The 17,441-nt window shown below is 46.3% G+C and overlaps 1 non-coding gene and 1 pseudogene across 1 annotated transcript; one reads left to right on the forward strand and one right to left on the reverse strand.

The window, feature by feature from the left end:
- The first annotated feature begins 6,340 nt into the window (after nucleotides 1–6,340).
- LOC120658159 lies at nucleotides 6,341–6,500 on the forward strand. The gene has a single exon (XR_005668537.1). It is a non-coding gene; the product is annotated as a U1 spliceosomal RNA (small nuclear RNA).
- Nucleotides 6,501–7,896: 1,396 nt separating this feature from the next.
- On the reverse strand, nucleotides 7,897–13,618 carry LOC120641878 (annotated as a pseudogene).
- Nucleotides 13,619–17,441: the final 3,823 nt, after the last annotated feature.

The following is a 17,441-nucleotide window of genomic DNA, read 5'->3' on the forward strand; positions in this document are numbered from 1 at the left end:
CAAATTGCTAGTATGAAGATTTAAGTAAAATTGAGTAGCCTGTGGGCAGAAGCTTTCAAAGTTTCTTGGCCTCATCCATCGGAAAGAACATTTCAATCCATACTGCCTTGGAGACACATAGAAATGCTCAGGTCAAATTGTCACTCACGTACTATTCCTGGAGTGAGACACATAGAAACGCTCAGCTAGGTCAAATTGCCATTCACTCAACTAATAAGTCTGGCAAACAGCAAACAAATGATTCGTCTCTGAATTAATCCTGATATATATAATCCGTTCGATCTCACTCGAACCCGGGATGTGGGTCTCTTCAAGACGCGCCGCCGTGACCTCCCTTGAACCACTTGGCGAGTCAGAAGCCTTGACCAGTTACTTCTTTATGGATAGAATTGAAGGAAATTTTGTCACAGACGGAGCAGAGTTTGAACATAGAGAATGCCTGTTGTTTGGAAGAAGAAGCGGTAAAATACAAAGCCCTAGAACAATTCAAAACAAACATGAGCTCCTCAAGAGATGCACATGCACTGTTCGAATAAAACGTGCTAAACATGCATAGGAGAAGCTCTTTTTCCAACGAACCGGAAGCTGCTTTCTTCTCATCCGTATTATTCTTTTTGGGAAAAGTCCGGTTTACACCCTCCAACTATCGCAAAAGTCCGATTTTCAACCTTCAACTACGAAACCAGACAACATAGGCCATCCAACTATCAATACCGGACAAATTTGGCCCCGTGGTTTTGAAGGTGGTTTTCCATTTTGTGAGAATTAAAAATATTCAATTTTACACTAAAAAATTTATAAGTAATTCATTTTAAGTCAAAAAAAATATGAAATGAGTATCAAAAGTTTTCAAAAAATGTAACCTATCTATTGTCACATGACTTGTGAGCTATTCAGATCTAATTTTTTATGTCCATAATATTTGGTTGTTTGTAGTTATGCCTATTATTTTTAATAACTAAGATACAAATGGAGCAATAATAGATAGGTTATATTTTTAGAAAAAATTTGGTACTAGTTTCATATTTTTCTGATTTAGAGTGAATTAGTTTTATTTTTTCAGATCTAATTATATTTATTTATTTATTTTAGAAAATGCAAAACCACCTTCAAAACCACCCCAAGGGTAAAATTTGTCTGGTTTTGACAGTTGGATGACCTATGTTGTCCGGTTTTGTAGCTGAAGGTTGAAAATCAGACTTTTGCGATAGTTCGAGGTGAAAATTGGACTTTTCCATATTCTCTTTAGGTGTTTTATGCAGTGTTCCTTGGGGGGGCAAAGATCAACATATTCTCTTGGTGACATCGAGCCAATCGAAGAGGCAGAGGACCTGCATGGTGCTGAGCGTGTAGAAGACACGAGGATCGTGGCCGACATTCCCTCCAAATCCACCTGCACCGACACACACGTCCAACGATCCAAAGGATAGCACGCGCACACAAAAAGCAATTAATTATCTCTGCAGAGTCCAATCACCGAGGGCAAAAAAATCGATAGAGGATTGGTGGAGATGGAGTACAGAAATATATTTTTGGATTCAGGTTTTACGAATCGATAAATGGATTATGAGCCTGCATTGATAATTAGGGACATTGAATAGAATTTCCAGTATGTGATCAGCTATGCAAAGGCTTGGCGGGCTAAACAAAAAGTATTTGAGATGAGGTTTGGCACTTATGAAGCATCATATGACAACCTACCTCGTATGCTTGAAGCAATTGTGCAAAGAAATCCTGAAAGTGCTTTTGATACATATAGTGTACCGTGCTTGTCAGGGGCCAAGCATTCTGCTGCGAGCTTTCTTCTGCATTGGAGCATGTGTGAGAGCATTCATTTACTGCCTTCCTGTTATGTGTATTGACGGCACTTTTCTGATAGGGAAATATAAGGGAACAATATTGACGGCAATCGGAATTGATTGCAACAAGCAGATAGTTGCCATCGCCTTTGCCTTTGTTGAGAATGAAAACACAGAAAGCTGGTACTGGTTTCTTGAACGTCTGAAGATTCACGTTGTTGCTGGAAGGCCTAATATTTGCCTTATCAGTGATAGGCATGCAGGTCTACTTGCAGCTATAAGGCAGCTCCAAGAAGGTAGTCAATTTTCACCTCCTATATGGCCAGATGTTGTCAATAGGTGGTGTGTGAGGCATATGACTGCTAACTTTTATGAGCGGTTCAAGAATAAGGATCTGATGAATTTGTTCAAGCGATTGTGCACTCAGAATCAGCAGAGGAAGTTTGATTCTTTGTGGGTTATAATTGATGACATGAGTGCTGAATTGCTTAAGAGCCAGGCCTCATCATCCAGCAGGAGACGTTCTACAGATTCATTAGTTGGACATGCTAAGCCATTTTCACAGTGGATTGATGGTGCACCTAAAGAGAAGTGGTCACTTCTGTATGACACAGATGGGAGACGTTATGGGATCGAGACGACCAACCATGCTGAAAGTTACAATATGGTAATGCGTCGTGTTCGTGGATTTCCTCTTGTTGGCATTGTTGAGTTCATCATGTATGGATGCATAAGGTATTTTCGGGAGCGATACACATCAGCCGCTCCCTTACTTAATGATCCAGGAGTGCATTTTTGCAGAAGGGTCAATGAGTACATGGAGAAAAAAGTTGAAAAGGCTCGATTTCACTCAGTCATATCGATGGGCACAAAGGAGCAAAGATTTGAGGTATCATGCAGGGACAGGACCGGACAGGGTGTCCGCAGACAAAGGGTAATTCAAGAAGTTTTGATAACCATTGACGGGAGCGTGTTTTGCCGATGTCAGAAGCCAAAGGTGCATCACTTACCATGCTCCCATGTCATCGCGGCTTGTTCTGTATCTGGGTTAGATGCTGCGTCATATGTTTCTCAATATTTCACAAAAGAAGCCGCAGCACAGACTTGGTGTCATGAGATATACGGCATTGGTAGTCTAGGCCCATTCACGCAAAAAAATCTCCATCCAATTCTCATCCCTGATGCAGCTACGAAGCGGGGCATAGGCCGAAGGCAGACACGTCGTATCCGGAACGGAATGGACGAGGCCGAGGCTGGAAAGAAGAAAAAACATTGCAACTTGTGTGGAGCGGACGGTCACACTTACAAGAAGTGCCCACAGCTATCAGTACCCAATGCTGCTGCCGAGGCTGGACCTTCCGGAAATCCGACGGATGGATCGGCTCCACCTACAAGAATTCGCCGCATCTAGTTGTGCATTTATTTGTGTGTACGAAATTAAGTATATTGTGTATGTACTATGTCTAAATGTCTTGTTTAACTAGTTGGCAGTGCGTATTTCTATAGAATTTGGTTGTAATGAACGTAACCTTGAATGCAATATCTTATGTGGTATCTTGTTTAACGTTATATTTATATATCGTTCATTGTATCAAATTGGCTAGCCCCAAATGCTTGGACACATAATGTGACACATAGAAGATAGCTAAATGAGTACACATCCATGATACTGAAGAATCCAAATTATTTCAGTACAATTTGCTTCACAATCTAGACCGATGAACAATATATGTTACACATTATTTCATGAAATCATCTAGGTAGTCACACACAGGGGGAGGAACATCATCTCTTGGAGGCCATGGTTTGGGGGGCATGAAATCATCTAAGTCGTGATCCCAGTTAACAGAACTTGGTGCTGGAGGTGGTGCAGTTTGACTTGACGAACCTCTTGACTTTCCCTTTCTCTCTTTTATGGTTCTACTTTCATGTACAGGGGGAGGAACATCAGGTGTTCGAGGCCACGATTTGGGGGGGCATGAAGTCATCCATATCGTCATCCCAGTTAACACAACTAGGTGCTCGAGGTGGTGCAGCACGACTTGACGAACCTCCGGTCACGTGTTCTTGCAGAGGCCGAGAACTATGACCCGAAGATCTTTTCCACCTCCTTCGTCTAGTTTGCGGCATAACTCCACCGAAAATACATACCAATTTTTTGAAATTTGGTATCGATTTGTTAATCAACTCCGTGTCCTCGGGGTAATCTTAGCATATAATTACACAATAATTTTACTATTTCGTAAATATGGATTACAAATAACGGACGTGATTAGAACTGAATAAGAGTTACCTTAATGTGCATCTCATACACCTCTGGCCGCATCCATATCTTACAAGTAGTTTGTAAGAATCCAATAACATGTTGATGATTCGCTAGTTCACATACCCTCATGTATATCTTCCTACGTTCTAGCAGGTATTCCTTTAAATCTTGCATTGTAATACCTCGAAACAATGTCAAATATTTAAACTCAACTAATTTGGACAACACCATCTCTATCGTACCATCCGCTAATGGATCCAACTTCTTACTGATTACAAGACGTGTCATGATCTCAAGAAATATACTGGATTTTTCTTCGGTCCATGAAAATCCAACAGAATTGGAGGCAGACATTGCCTTATGCTGCAATAACAGTAAGGTACTGTCATACTAAGTTTACTATTCTATATTTCACTATCCAAAATCTAAATCTATTCTAATTCATGATTATTTTAGAAACAAGTCTATAATAGTTGAGAAATATTGGTTACCTGCGATTCGGATCAAAAATCCTGCAGGGCTTCGCCGGTTTTTTTACCTCCCTCACCCCTCTCTGGATCTCGTGGGCAGAAAATGAGGGCGCAGAGGGAAGGGTTGGAGTTTTATATTTGAGGAGGGAGCCTGCCGCCCCACCAGTTGGCGGCAGGGGGCCTGCCGCCCGGCAGGGGGGCGGCAGGCTCCCTCCAAGGACCTCTGCGCAAAAAAATTTTATTTTTATTTACATATAGGTCCCTGCCGCCCCCTGCCGGGCGGTAGGTCCCCTGCCGCCCCCCTGCCACCCCCCTGCCGGGCAGTAGGGGTACAGATCTGTAAAACCTGAATCCAAAAATATATTTCTGTAAAATTTTTTTTTGAAAAATGCAAAAATAAAAAAGGCGCCAGGAATTCACAAAGCTTCGGCCCATATTCTGGCAAGTTTATCGGCCCAGTACATAACCCCCATCTTGCTTCATGCCAAGCACCAGTCCGAGCCACGCCGAATCCAAGGGAAGCGCAGCGACGTGGTTTCTCTCAGGAGCGTGTGGTTTAGTCCTACCTCGGCAACACAGTGAGTTGCTGGCGGGCGAGCTGCATATATATATATATATATATATATATATATATATGAGAAAGAGTTGGATTTTATTTATACAGAACTCTTACAACCAAGCCCCCTGATCAGGTACCCCTGAAAGAAAAGGAAATTACACATAAGTTCAGTAAAAGAGCATCCGGTGCCCGTCGCCGTTGCCGACCATCGCTGCCATCGCCTGATTCTCCTCCATCTCCGCAATGAAGAAGATCTAGAATGAAGCTTCCGGCCGATTCCCGAATCGACAAAGAGTCTTCAAATTTTGAGCCCATCAGTAGCAAATCGTGCTGTTGAAACGATGAACGTCTCGGGCAAACCTCAACTTCACCGGGAACAGACGCCAGTCGCATCACCAGCGAGTTCCGGCCAACAAGCCACAATCACACAAAGGGGATACAAGAACACCGGCCCGCATACAGGAGCTGGTGGACCTTTAACCTCCAAAGGAAAACTCCTTGGAGGGACACAAATCCGATGAACATTCCACCGGTAAAAGCATCGAGCCTTCTCCAGACAACAGCCAAGTTGAAGGGCACGGATTGATCATCGCCATTGACACGAGGGCAACAGACGACCCAAGAAGGCACACAGAAGATTCTAGCATTGACGCAAGAGAAGCCAGCGATAAAAAAATCGCCGAAGCCAAACCTCCTGCAGGAGATACTGTCGCTGTACACCACTCGCCAACAGAAGAGCACCGGAACCCGCCCCCCAACGACGTAGCCGACGCTAGAAAAGCTCGGAAGAAGAACAAACCTCACTCTGTCGCCGGCACATGAGCTGAAAAAGGACGCGCCGTCACCATGGCCAAAGCCACTCACGGCCCAACCATCCAAACCCAGAACGGAGATGAAGCAGAGGAACAAAAGCTTCACCGCACCGTCGACGCAGCAGGCGCCGTCGCCGGGGAAGAAACTGGACTCACCATGCGGGGAAACCGCCATGGGAGTGATTATTAGAACCTAGAAAGCTAAACTACTCTAGGCCTACACTGTACAGCATCCTACTGGAGATCCGGCTTCCCCACCCCCTCCGGCGCCGACAGGGCAGCCAGAGGGGAAGGGGAAGCGACGAGATCGGAGCAGGAGCCGGAGATCGCCTCGCTGCCGCCACGATTTACTGTAGCAAGGGAAAGGGAACAGATAAGAACGCCCGAAGAGGCTTAGCTGCCTATATAACAAAGCCCCTGGCCAACGTTGCTCCATACTTACCTGGACAGGGTCGATGGCGATCATGAAGGCCCATGGCCTAGATCAGTGGCCCACATTGCACTTGGTGGGCGCGCTGGTCTATCATCTCCCCAAGTGGGAGAGTGGACGTCATAATTTGTGGTAGAGGGGGTATGCGTTCGTGTGGCCCCTCCCAATTTGAATGAATTAAATTTTGGTCCTTAGTTGACTGAAGTTTTCGACTTAGGTCCTGCGATCGTGAAAACGCACGCTTTACTTTTTTTTTTGAGAAACTGGGTTTTCATTCATTCATAATATTGGGTGATTACAACCCAATTTACAAAAACACCCTTAAATGAATTGGAGATTACATTCAAGTCCTTGTACATTCCCAGTCGTCCTCGCCGCCGCCGGCCGGAGCTCCCAACTTGATGCCGACCTCCTCCCTGGCGAAGAACATTAATTTTTGGCGCCGTCTTGAGTAGCACATCGGGATCGACATGCATTATAAACGCTGAATGAACCGGCTGAAGATGATGGTCAGAAACCATCGCATCGACAGGCAACGAGGGATCCGACGCCTCAAGGACCTCTAGGAACCCATATCGCCGGGCGACGAAGAACCCCGAAGGGGAACTGAACCACCAAAAGTGAGATCAAGCAACCAACCCGATTTCGCTTCGTGTTGGTACATAAAATTCCTCCGATGAACAAAGGAGTACCAGAAAAACCTTTCGATGAGCACTTCACCGGCAAAAGCACCGAAACTCATTCGAGCAGCAGGCATGTTATAGGTAACGGATTTGGCGCCACCATTGATGAGAGAAACACAGACAACCCAAAGAAGCACATAGGTGGTTTGAGCATCAACGCAGAAGAATGAGACCAAGAAAAGACCGTCGATGCCAAACCCCATGCATAAGACATCACCATGCATCTCCCGCCCATGGAGCAACTCAGCAACCCATCGCCCAACAACAGTACCCATGCCGTAGAAGCTCGGGAAAGATTCAAACCCTAACCCTAACATGAAGCTGTTGCCAATGACGGAGACATGGAAGCCGAAAACGACGAAGAAGCTCCCATCAAAATTCGATTGGAAGACACCCTCGCCTTCTCGTCGTTGACCGCCGAAGCCGCAACAGCACCAGTACAAGAACCCACTCCGCATCTCTGGAATGGAAGGATCCAACCCTACTCTACCAAATACACACCTAGTAAATACGGGTATGTGCACCGCATGACGAAATCGAGGTTCCCCCCCAACCTCCGGTGCCGTCGAGGCCACCGGAGGCAAGGGGGAACCAGCGAAATCGTCGCCGGAAGAGCAGTCGCTCTCGGTTCGCCCTCTTTTTTACTGTAGATGGGGAACAAGTCGAGAGGAAGGAGAAAGAGCAGAGCTTTACTTGTTTTGTTTTGACGTTGTGGGCTGCTTTTCCATGTTTTGGGCCCAAAGCATGTTCGTAGCTCTGATGGGCTCGGTGCCTAGACAAAGGCACAAAGCTCATGTAAAAGGCGCCGTCCTTTTTCTCCCCCCAAACACGGAAATACTTTTTTTTTCAAGATTGACTTGCATACAAATTAAATTAGTTAAGTGATGCAACAATTATCTCTTGTATACAAAAAGATGGAACGTTAATTACATGAATTCACCTTAACAATCTATTAGAACAATTCTAGAAAGTATAGCCAAGTAATTAATTGTTGATTTGTTGTTATGAAACATAATGGCACACGGAAACACGTATGAACGCCCTATAAATGTTATGAGACTTAGCCAGCAAATTTTAAAATCAACGAAGTTATCATGCATTGACATACCTTGTCATCTATTGTGAAGGATAATCCGCACATTCTAATTTGATAAGAGGAAACGTTTCAGATAGACACGCCAGGTCATCTGACATGGCGCAGCCCGAGTTCTGCTTCGACCCGCTTCCAAGGCCCAACAAGAATTACGGGAGACATGGACAGCTAGCAGAGTATGAAATCGGTTCCATTCCATGACGGATCCATCCGAACCAGCAAACCTTCCGTCATCAACAGTTCAACACCTAGGCATCCCTGGCGGCGGCGGCATCATCTTCTCCTCCGCTCCATTCCCATCCTTCACGATGAACACCGTGTCCATCCCCCATACCATGTGCCACTCGAAATGGCAATGCATGAACCACACACCTAGATTGACCAGAGCAACACAACGGCGGCGGTGAGAACAGAACTTGGCGTAGAAAATAAATAAACAGCACACGCAGACACAGCCACGCACCAGGATTTTCGGCACGGAAACGGATCGCCGACCAGCCGCCCTTAGGCACCGCCACCGTGTTCTCGTACGGCGGGTCGACCAAGTTGTAGCCGGCGGGGTCCCTGCTCCGGTCGAAGTTGCCGGACCCGGTTCCCACCACGTAGAAGCTGTACCCGTGCAGGTGGATGGGGTGGCTCTCGGCGCCGAGGATCGCCGTGTCCTGGAGCACCACCTCCACCACCGCGCCGTACTCCAGCACCTTCACCCTCGTGCCGCGCGCCGTCAGCCTGAGCTCCGGCGGGAGGTCGTCGCCCGTGAAGTCAAACGGCAGCGGCGGGTTGCTGGGGAAGTCCGCCCCGCGCACGCCGCCGGCCGAGCCGCGGTGGTGGTAGTACGCGCCGAGGATGTCCGTGTGCCGCGGGGCCTCGAAGCTCACGTTGTTCAGGCTCGCCGCGAGGCCCCTGGCAGTTCTCGTCGGGCGCGCACGCGATCTCGTTCACCGCGATGGTGACGAGCATGTGCTCGTCCACGCGCCGGGTGCGCGTCGCTGGCGAGGGACCGGAGCCGCGCCGTGTACGCGTCCGCCGCGGCGCCGTCGTCGATGGCCGGCAGAATCGGGAAGTCGGGGGTCGCCCAGCTGAGGGGTGCAGCGCCGTCGGTGTACTCCAGCACGGCGGTGGCGGTGCTGTTGTTGAAGAGAACGTGCGGGTTGGTCGACAACGGCCGTGCGGCCATGTAATACTGGGCGTTCCTCCGTAGGCCGCGCGGCGCGCGGTCGGCTCTGAGCAGCGCGGTCACGGTCTGTCCCGGCGCGATGAAGACGTGGTCGACGGCGAACGGCTTCACATACGACGCGTCGGTCCCGACCACGGTGAGGCGGTGCCCGCCTGCCCGGCGACGGCGAAGAAGAACTCGTTAGCCAGCGCCGCGTTGATGAGGCGGAGCATGTAGGTCTTGCCGTGCTCGACGGGCAGCGTGAACGTGCCGTCCCTGGAGCACGGGAACAGGTAACCGGGCTGGCCGTTGATGGTGTTCGCGTCCGACGGCTGGAACTCGCCGCCGGTCTGAAGTGCGTCGGCGAGCAATTGCCGGACATTGCCCTTCCACCACTCACCTGCGTATCAATTATCAATCGAACTTAATACTAGATCAAATCAGCGCGTTGAATGATCAGGGATACTGTACTACTAGTTACTACCAAGGAAGATAGGTATGTCCTTGTGCGGCTTCTTGAAGGGGTAGCTGGAACCGCGCCGGGGCCGGATGACGATGGCGCCGTGCACGGTGGCGCGGTCGAGGTCGCTGTGCGCGTGCCACCACAGCGTGCCTTCTTCCCAGGAGAGGACGATCCGGTAGGCGAAGCTGGCGCCGGGCTGGATGGGGCACTGCGTGATGAACTCCGGCCCGTCGGACCAAGGGTTTCGCGGCTGGTCCACGCCGTGCCAGTGGATGGTCACGTTCTTGTCGCCCTGGTTGTGAACGTCGACGGTGACGACATCGCCCTTGCGCGCGTAGATGGTCGGCCCGGGGAACCGGCCGTTCACGGTGAGGATGCTCTTCCGGTGGCAGAGCCTGGTGTAGTTAGCTTTCCTTATCTGCAGGCCAAGTTGCATTCGGTAACTCGTGCAAATTTTTTTTTTAACACTGACGATTGTTCGTCGAACGCACTTACAAAGAAATCGTAGTGGCGGCGAGACCTCGATCCTTCAGCGGAGCTGACTCCAACACCCAACGTCAATACCGCACCTAGTAAAAACCAAAGCACCGGCATCCTACTGACAGCCATCGCCCGGACATTTCAGCCGTAGAAGGTACTTATAGGGAGGCACGACGCCGATCAATGAACCAACGGCCAATGAGCCGCCCACGATAGTTCCGATGATACCCTGTCACCCATCAGCTCCCAACTCTGTCCTCCGACGTGGCAAAGCTGTGACACAACCGCCAAGTTAAAAAAGTTTAATTAAGCGTAATGTCCATCATTTAAACACATTAGACGCATTAGCTTAATTAAGTGTAACCTGACAGCCTATTTTCAACCCACATGCCGATCGAAACACACCAGAAGTCTCGCGCGACGGCGAGCGCAGACGGTACCAGCATGATACAATTTTACAAAATAGTAAACAATATTAAGGTATTTACAAAATGACTTTTACAAATTAAAGTTCATATAATAGATAACAACAACGGTAGAGAGAGTCTAACCTGAGGAAGATTTTTATTAGAAACCAACTGAAATAAAATGAAATAAAACGATAACTATGGAGACGTGAGGACGTCACATCGAGCCCACCGATGTTAATCCTGGTTAGCCTCTATACCTGAAACAGGGTAAACAACAAACCCTGAGTATACTAATACTCAGCAAGACTTACCCGACTAAGGGTATACTTAGCTCATTATCTAGACATACAAGGCTTTTGGCTGGTGGGTTTGTTTTGCCAAAAAGCATCTAAAATAGATCCTTAACTTCAAAATTTTAGCTCCAAATTATAACAATAAATTGGCTAAACATCTATGATTTGCATATCTGTAGCAACCAAGGTGGAAACATAATTAATTAGATAACATCAGCATTTATCAACTCGTTTTGTTTCATTTCCTTACTACGATGTGACTCGGAGATCAAGGTGCTCATGTCCGAGAGCGACTGACGGCGAATCGATCCGATTTAACCTTGTAAGGTGGACCTAACCAACACGGCACGTATTAGCCCCGTCGGACCATACAGACCAACCATTCCCCTCTTCGCCTCGAACTACAGGACCGCCCCACCATCATATGGTCAGCTGAGCTCAACGTGAGACCACCAAAAATAAACATATGCAACCCAATTTCTCCGCGACTACTCGACTACCCCAGGAGGTGAGATGGAGTCCTGTACTTTCGAGGTGAGGCAGTACTCGGCTTACCGGTTTCGACTACCTCCTACTCCCAGTATGCGGTTAGTACAATTCAAACATGATCAGCAGGGCCGACAACGGTACGGTCCTTAACCGACACAGACGGGGCTAGACAGTTCCTGCCCGATCTCCAATTCATTTCCTTTCCTCCATATTCCAATATTCCATAATCAATTCATAGAGACATCCTATATCTCGCGAGTAACAGGAAATTACTCGACTTCTACCGAATTCTATTTTTTTAGCATGGCAAAGATACCGACCTACCCATACTAATATTTCGACCAATGGAACCTAGGAATCATGCAACTAGGGTTTCGTTCAACGCCTAGAAACTTAATGGATAATCAAGTAAATATATATATATATAACATTTCATAAGTTAAAATAATAGGTTATGCTCCGGGGCTTGCCTGGGATTGACACTAAGTCAGTGTTAGTTAGATGATACTCGCTTGGCGAGCATCTTCCTTTGGTCATGCACATCGGGTTCCATCCATCCGTCTTCGGGATATGTCCACCAACATCGTCTTCGGGTTCGGCTCCAGTAGCACGTCCTTCATATGGTTCATCTATCGTATCTAAATGAGATGCGACAATACATATGTATGAATGCATGGAAGTGTAACACGCAAGGCATTCATAAAAGTACAACATACTAGCATAAGCACCTAGAGCTATTTTAACTTAACCATCACTCAAGCATCTCATAGAAGATGACAAGCACATCAAGCATGCCACACAAATTAACTTAAATTAAACTACTGCAAGCATCCACCATTCAGGAAATTAGCCAAACCTTTTAGCCAACAAAATTTAACATGATTCACCCAAAAATGACATACTTGATGTATCAAACCATGCAGAAAAGAATGGCTTAGCAATACTTTTGGAAAGTGAAAGATATAACTAGAAACTAAACAAAAGCAAAAACCTAACTTGAGGACATGATCTAGCAACCAAAATTTACCAGCATGATGAGATATTGATAAAGCATGCAACAATATTTTCCAACATTTATTGACAACAAAAAATATTTAATTTAGCCCTAGCAAAACAAACAGAACAAAAATAGATTTACAAACATGCACATAGCTTCTGGTTCTGAAATTTTTACAGTGAACTAAACATGCAAAAATTAAGCTACTCCATAAATTTCATAATTTTTGAACATCCAAAACTGCAGATATTAAATAGACAAGTGTAAACAAGCATTAACTATGATTAAATCAATACATCATGAAAACATTAAACAAACAGTAGGTTAAATATTTTTACTAAGTTCTACATGCCAAATCAAAGCTAATCCAACTGGTTTTACATTTTTACCATTTTTCTACTATTTACTATGCATTTTCAAAGCTTGCAACCACTTAAACTAACATTTAAACTAGAGCAAAAACTATTTAGAAACTGAAGATCAACCTGTCAGTAAAGTTGTATATCTTAGGACAAGGAATCCAACAAATTTTAGTTTGCATTTTTCTGATTTTTCTATGATTTACTATGATTTTTCAAAGTTTCAGCCAATTATTACAAAACAACCCTTCGCAGCACTATTCACCTGAGTCATGGACTTCGCAGAAAACACCCTGGAATTCTTTCTATTGCTGTCTGGGGTCCCTGGTCGCGAAAAACAGGGGAGGGGTGAAAGGGAAACGGCGATTCCGGCCATGGGAAGGCTTGCGGGCGGCGAGGGAGGGGTGGAGGAGCGAGAGGAGGTCGGCGCGGACCTGTAGGTGGCCTTGGAGCGCGAGGAGGCGGTCTGTGGCGGCGGCTCCACGGCGGGTGGCGGGCGGCGGCGGTGCTGTGCCGCTCCGGCGACGTTCCGGCGAGGCATGGAGGTGATGGCTGGGCCCGGGGGCTTCGTTGGGACGAGAGCAAGCGGGTTTAGGGGTTGGTGGAGGGCGGGACGAGCTCGGTCAACGGCTCGGCGTGGAGGTGCGGGCGGTGGCCATGGCGGGCTGCGGTGGCGAGCTCGGATGCGAGCAGGAAGGGCCGGCGTGGTCTGGGCGACGGCGGCAAGCACGCATGGGAGGTAGCAGGGAGGCGAGCTCGAGAAGGCTCGAGAACAGCAACGCGGCAGCAGGGGTTTGGCGGGGATGCACGGCATGAGCGGCGCCGTGGCCAACTTGGCCACGGTGACCACGCACGGGGAGGAGAGAGCTACACGTGGCTTGATAATTTTTGACCAATTTGAATCTTCAAATTTCTTTTAACGCTCCTAATTGAGGGGTGTTACAAAAGCGACGAGCAATCGCGACATGGATGCAATCGTGCATCCCAATACTCCGGGACTGATACTCACTTGCACGGAATTGGCCAGGAGGCTCATCCAGTCCTAATCCTAGCCCGTCACAATCAGCACCAAGGCCGGGCGATGTCAGATTTTGGCTTTGTGCGTACGGTTCTTTTTTGACATCCTGTGCAGATGTTTTTATTTTACATCTTGTGCATATGGTTTTGGCTCCTCGTGGGTTGTATAAATTTTTTATAGTAAGAGGTTTTTTTTATAGTAAGAGGCGAGGACGCCCTGCTCCATTCATTAGAACAAAGCAACAACGTTTTGTAGCGTTTATTTACATGGTCCAGAGGCGCCTTGGGTTGCTCTAAAAAAAAAAGAGGCGCCTTGGGTTTGCCAGCACTCGTGAGTTGTGTAATGTATCGTTGCCTCGTTGGAACAAAAGGATGGCAAAACCCTCAATTCATGGTGTCTAACATTCTGTTCCTTATGCTTCACACACGAATAGTAGTATAGGAAATCTGTATTTTGCATTGAAGTCGATTGGGTTGGTAGGAGAGCTTACTCGTTCGTGATCGTGAATGATGGACAAATCCGTGTCCCACCAAAATCCGTCTGGACAACACAGAAATCTGACCCCCCAAGGTTGCACAGCAAAAAGCTTACCAGGCTTGGCCCATCTACTGACAACATCGTCGGCCCATCACAGTACCATGGTATCAATTTGCTTTGCCCAGAGCCGCACGCGCTTTTTTCTTTTTTATATTAAAAAAATCAAAATTTTAAAAATATATGTCCGTCTCGAAAAATTTAAAAAATATACCCCGGTCGCCCTATGGGGAGCGACATGCCCTAAATGTATTTTTTTTCTTCAATTTTGCAACGAGGTCCCTGGCCGGGGGCGCGCGGGAGCAGGGGGGCCTGTCCTCCCCCACCCACGGGCGACTGGGGGGCCTGTCGGCCCCCCCTCGGGCGACCGGGGGTCCCCACCTACAGGCGCGACAGGGGGGCCTGTCGCCCCCCCTTGGGCGACAGGGGGCTGTCGCCCCCCAGGCGACCGGCCCTTCCCCTCCTATGTAAGCAGTCTACCCTCATTCCCTCCTCATTTGAGCCCAAAAATTTCACTAAAAATCTAGAAAAAAAAGAGAGGGGTAAGGAGAATGGAAGCGGCGAAGCCCTGCCGGATTGCGCACTTGTGATCTGCAGGTTAGTACATTTAGCTTATGTATTTTTCCATTGGTATTGTAGAGTAATTTAATTTAATTAGTGCTATAATAGAACTATTTAAGTAGGAGTTTAATGATACTTTAGTTACGTAGCAGTAAATTAGTTTAGAAAATTAGTACTACGCGTTTATTATTACAATTGCAGTACTATTAGAGACGTGTTTATAAATTAATTATGATTTAGAATAGAATTTCGTATATGCAGTATAGAATTTGAGTGTCATCACGTAGTTATGAATACTTATATGTTGTAGTTGAAATCCATACTTAGTTTTTACGGATTATTGAATAAGGTAGTGAAGTAAAGAGTATAACTCGATAAGTATTCTGTGATATACAGATATATCGAGCAAGATGTAGTTTCAAGTATTTTTCGGTGACTACAATATTTTGTATGGGCCAAATGGAGTAGACCTTTCTGTCTTTAAGTGCACATCTAGCGCCATAGATAAACTTCTGCAGAGGAGTTTTGGTTCCATATGTAAGTGGCTGCAGTGTGGGTTCCGTGTTGATCCGGAGACACATGTGATGACCGTCCAGTCTCTTGTTAATTGGGAGGTAGAAAGTGATTTATGGGAATTGATGATGATACACAGCACTGATGACTGACAGAAGTACATGCAAGCAGCTCTAGAGCGTGGGTGGCCTCTGGCCATTCTTGTTCAAATCCGGGAGAAGACACAAAAATGAAATCCAATATGGTGCAGATCAAGCAACTAATGAAATCCCTTTTGCGTCCTGAGCGACAGGTGAGGTCTCCGGATCGTCACACCTATTTCGAGGGCCATGTCCGTGCCCAGCAGAGGGGTAAGAGGGTCCGGAACCCTAGGGGTGGTTAGATATATCCGATGTTTGTATCTCTGATGTTTATTTGTAATGAGATAGCTGTGGACAGTTTATTTGTACACTTCTACGTTCGCCACTTATCACTCTCGTATTTTCCATTACATACGATAGATGGTATGTTTATGTTTCGCTGCTCCATTAGGACTAACTACGATTCAAACTCGACATTATGTACATGTCCAGTGAATGCAAGTTAGGTACGAGACATACATACAAGTATAATACAACATTAACAATACTAAATGCGAATACATGTTGAACCGATGAACATCATATGTTATAGATCATGGTATGAAATCGTCTAGGTCGTCATCCCAGTTGACAGATGGTGGTGCTGCAGGTGGTGTAGTTTGGGGGACATGAAGTCATCCATGTCGTCATCCAAGTTAACACAACTTAGTGATTGAGGTGCTGCGGCATGACTTGATGAACCTCCGGTCATCTATTCTTGTCGAGGCCAAGTACTATCACCCGAAGATCTTCTCCACCTACTTCGCCTAGTTTGCGGCATAAGTCCACCGAAGATACATACCAATTTACGGAAATTTGGTATCGATTTGTTAATCAACTCCGTGTCCTCGGGGTAATCCTAACATATAATTAAACAACAATATTACTGTTTCAAACATATGGATTCTAAATGACGGACGTGATTAGAACTGAATAAGAGTTACCTTAATGTGCATCTCATACACCTCTGGCCGCATCTATATCTTACAAGAATTTTGTAAGAATCCAATGATATTAGGATGATTCGCTAGTGTCCCTTTACATCTTACGTTGTAATACCTCGAAATAATGTCAAATCTTTAAACTCTACTACTTTGGACAACACCATCTCTATCGTACCATCTGCTAACGTATCCAATTTCTTACTGATAACAAGATGGGTCATGATATCAAGTATTATACTAGATTTTTCTTCGGTCCATGAAAATCCTCTACAATTGGAGACAGTCATTGCCTTATACTGCAATATCAATAAGGTACTGTTATAATTATATTCTAATTCATAATTAATTTAAAAACAAGTCTATAATAGTACTGAAATTGTAATACTAAATGAGTGTTCTAAAGCACCAAATCTAATTCAGCTAATCCGCTAATTAAATTAAATTGTTATACAATATCAACGGATTCATACGGAAGTTACCGGTAGATCACAAGTGCAGAATTCGGCAGAGCTTCGTCGCTTTTCTTCTCCTCACCCCTCTCTTTTTTTCTAAATTTTTGGTGCAATTTTTGGGCTCAAATGAGAAGAAAATGGAGGTCAGGACTTATATAGGGTGGGAGACCCCCTGTCGCCCGGGGGGCGACAGGCCCCCTCCCCCGGCCAGAAACCTCTTTGCAAATTCAAAAAAAAATTACATTAAGGTCCTGTCGCCCGTTGCTCGGGCGACAGGACCCTATCGCCCTTAGGCCGGGCGACCAGAGGTATTTTCAAAATGGATATATATTTTTGAAATTTTTATTTTTTTTAAATATAAAAAAGAAAAAGACGCGAGCCGCACAGCTTAACCAAACCGTCCACTACGGATCCAAGGAAAACGCGACGCTTTGGTTTCTTTCTCTCTCAGACAGTAGCGCACCGTTTAGTACCACCTCGGCGCCGCAACCCGACGCTTGCGGGCGAGCTGCCTACATAAAGAAAGCCCGTGGCCACCATT

Source organism: Panicum virgatum, chromosome 1K (assembly GCF_016808335.1).
Source record: "Panicum virgatum strain AP13 chromosome 1K, P.virgatum_v5, whole genome shotgun sequence".
Lineage (NCBI taxonomy): Eukaryota > Viridiplantae > Streptophyta > Magnoliopsida > Poales > Poaceae > Panicum > Panicum virgatum.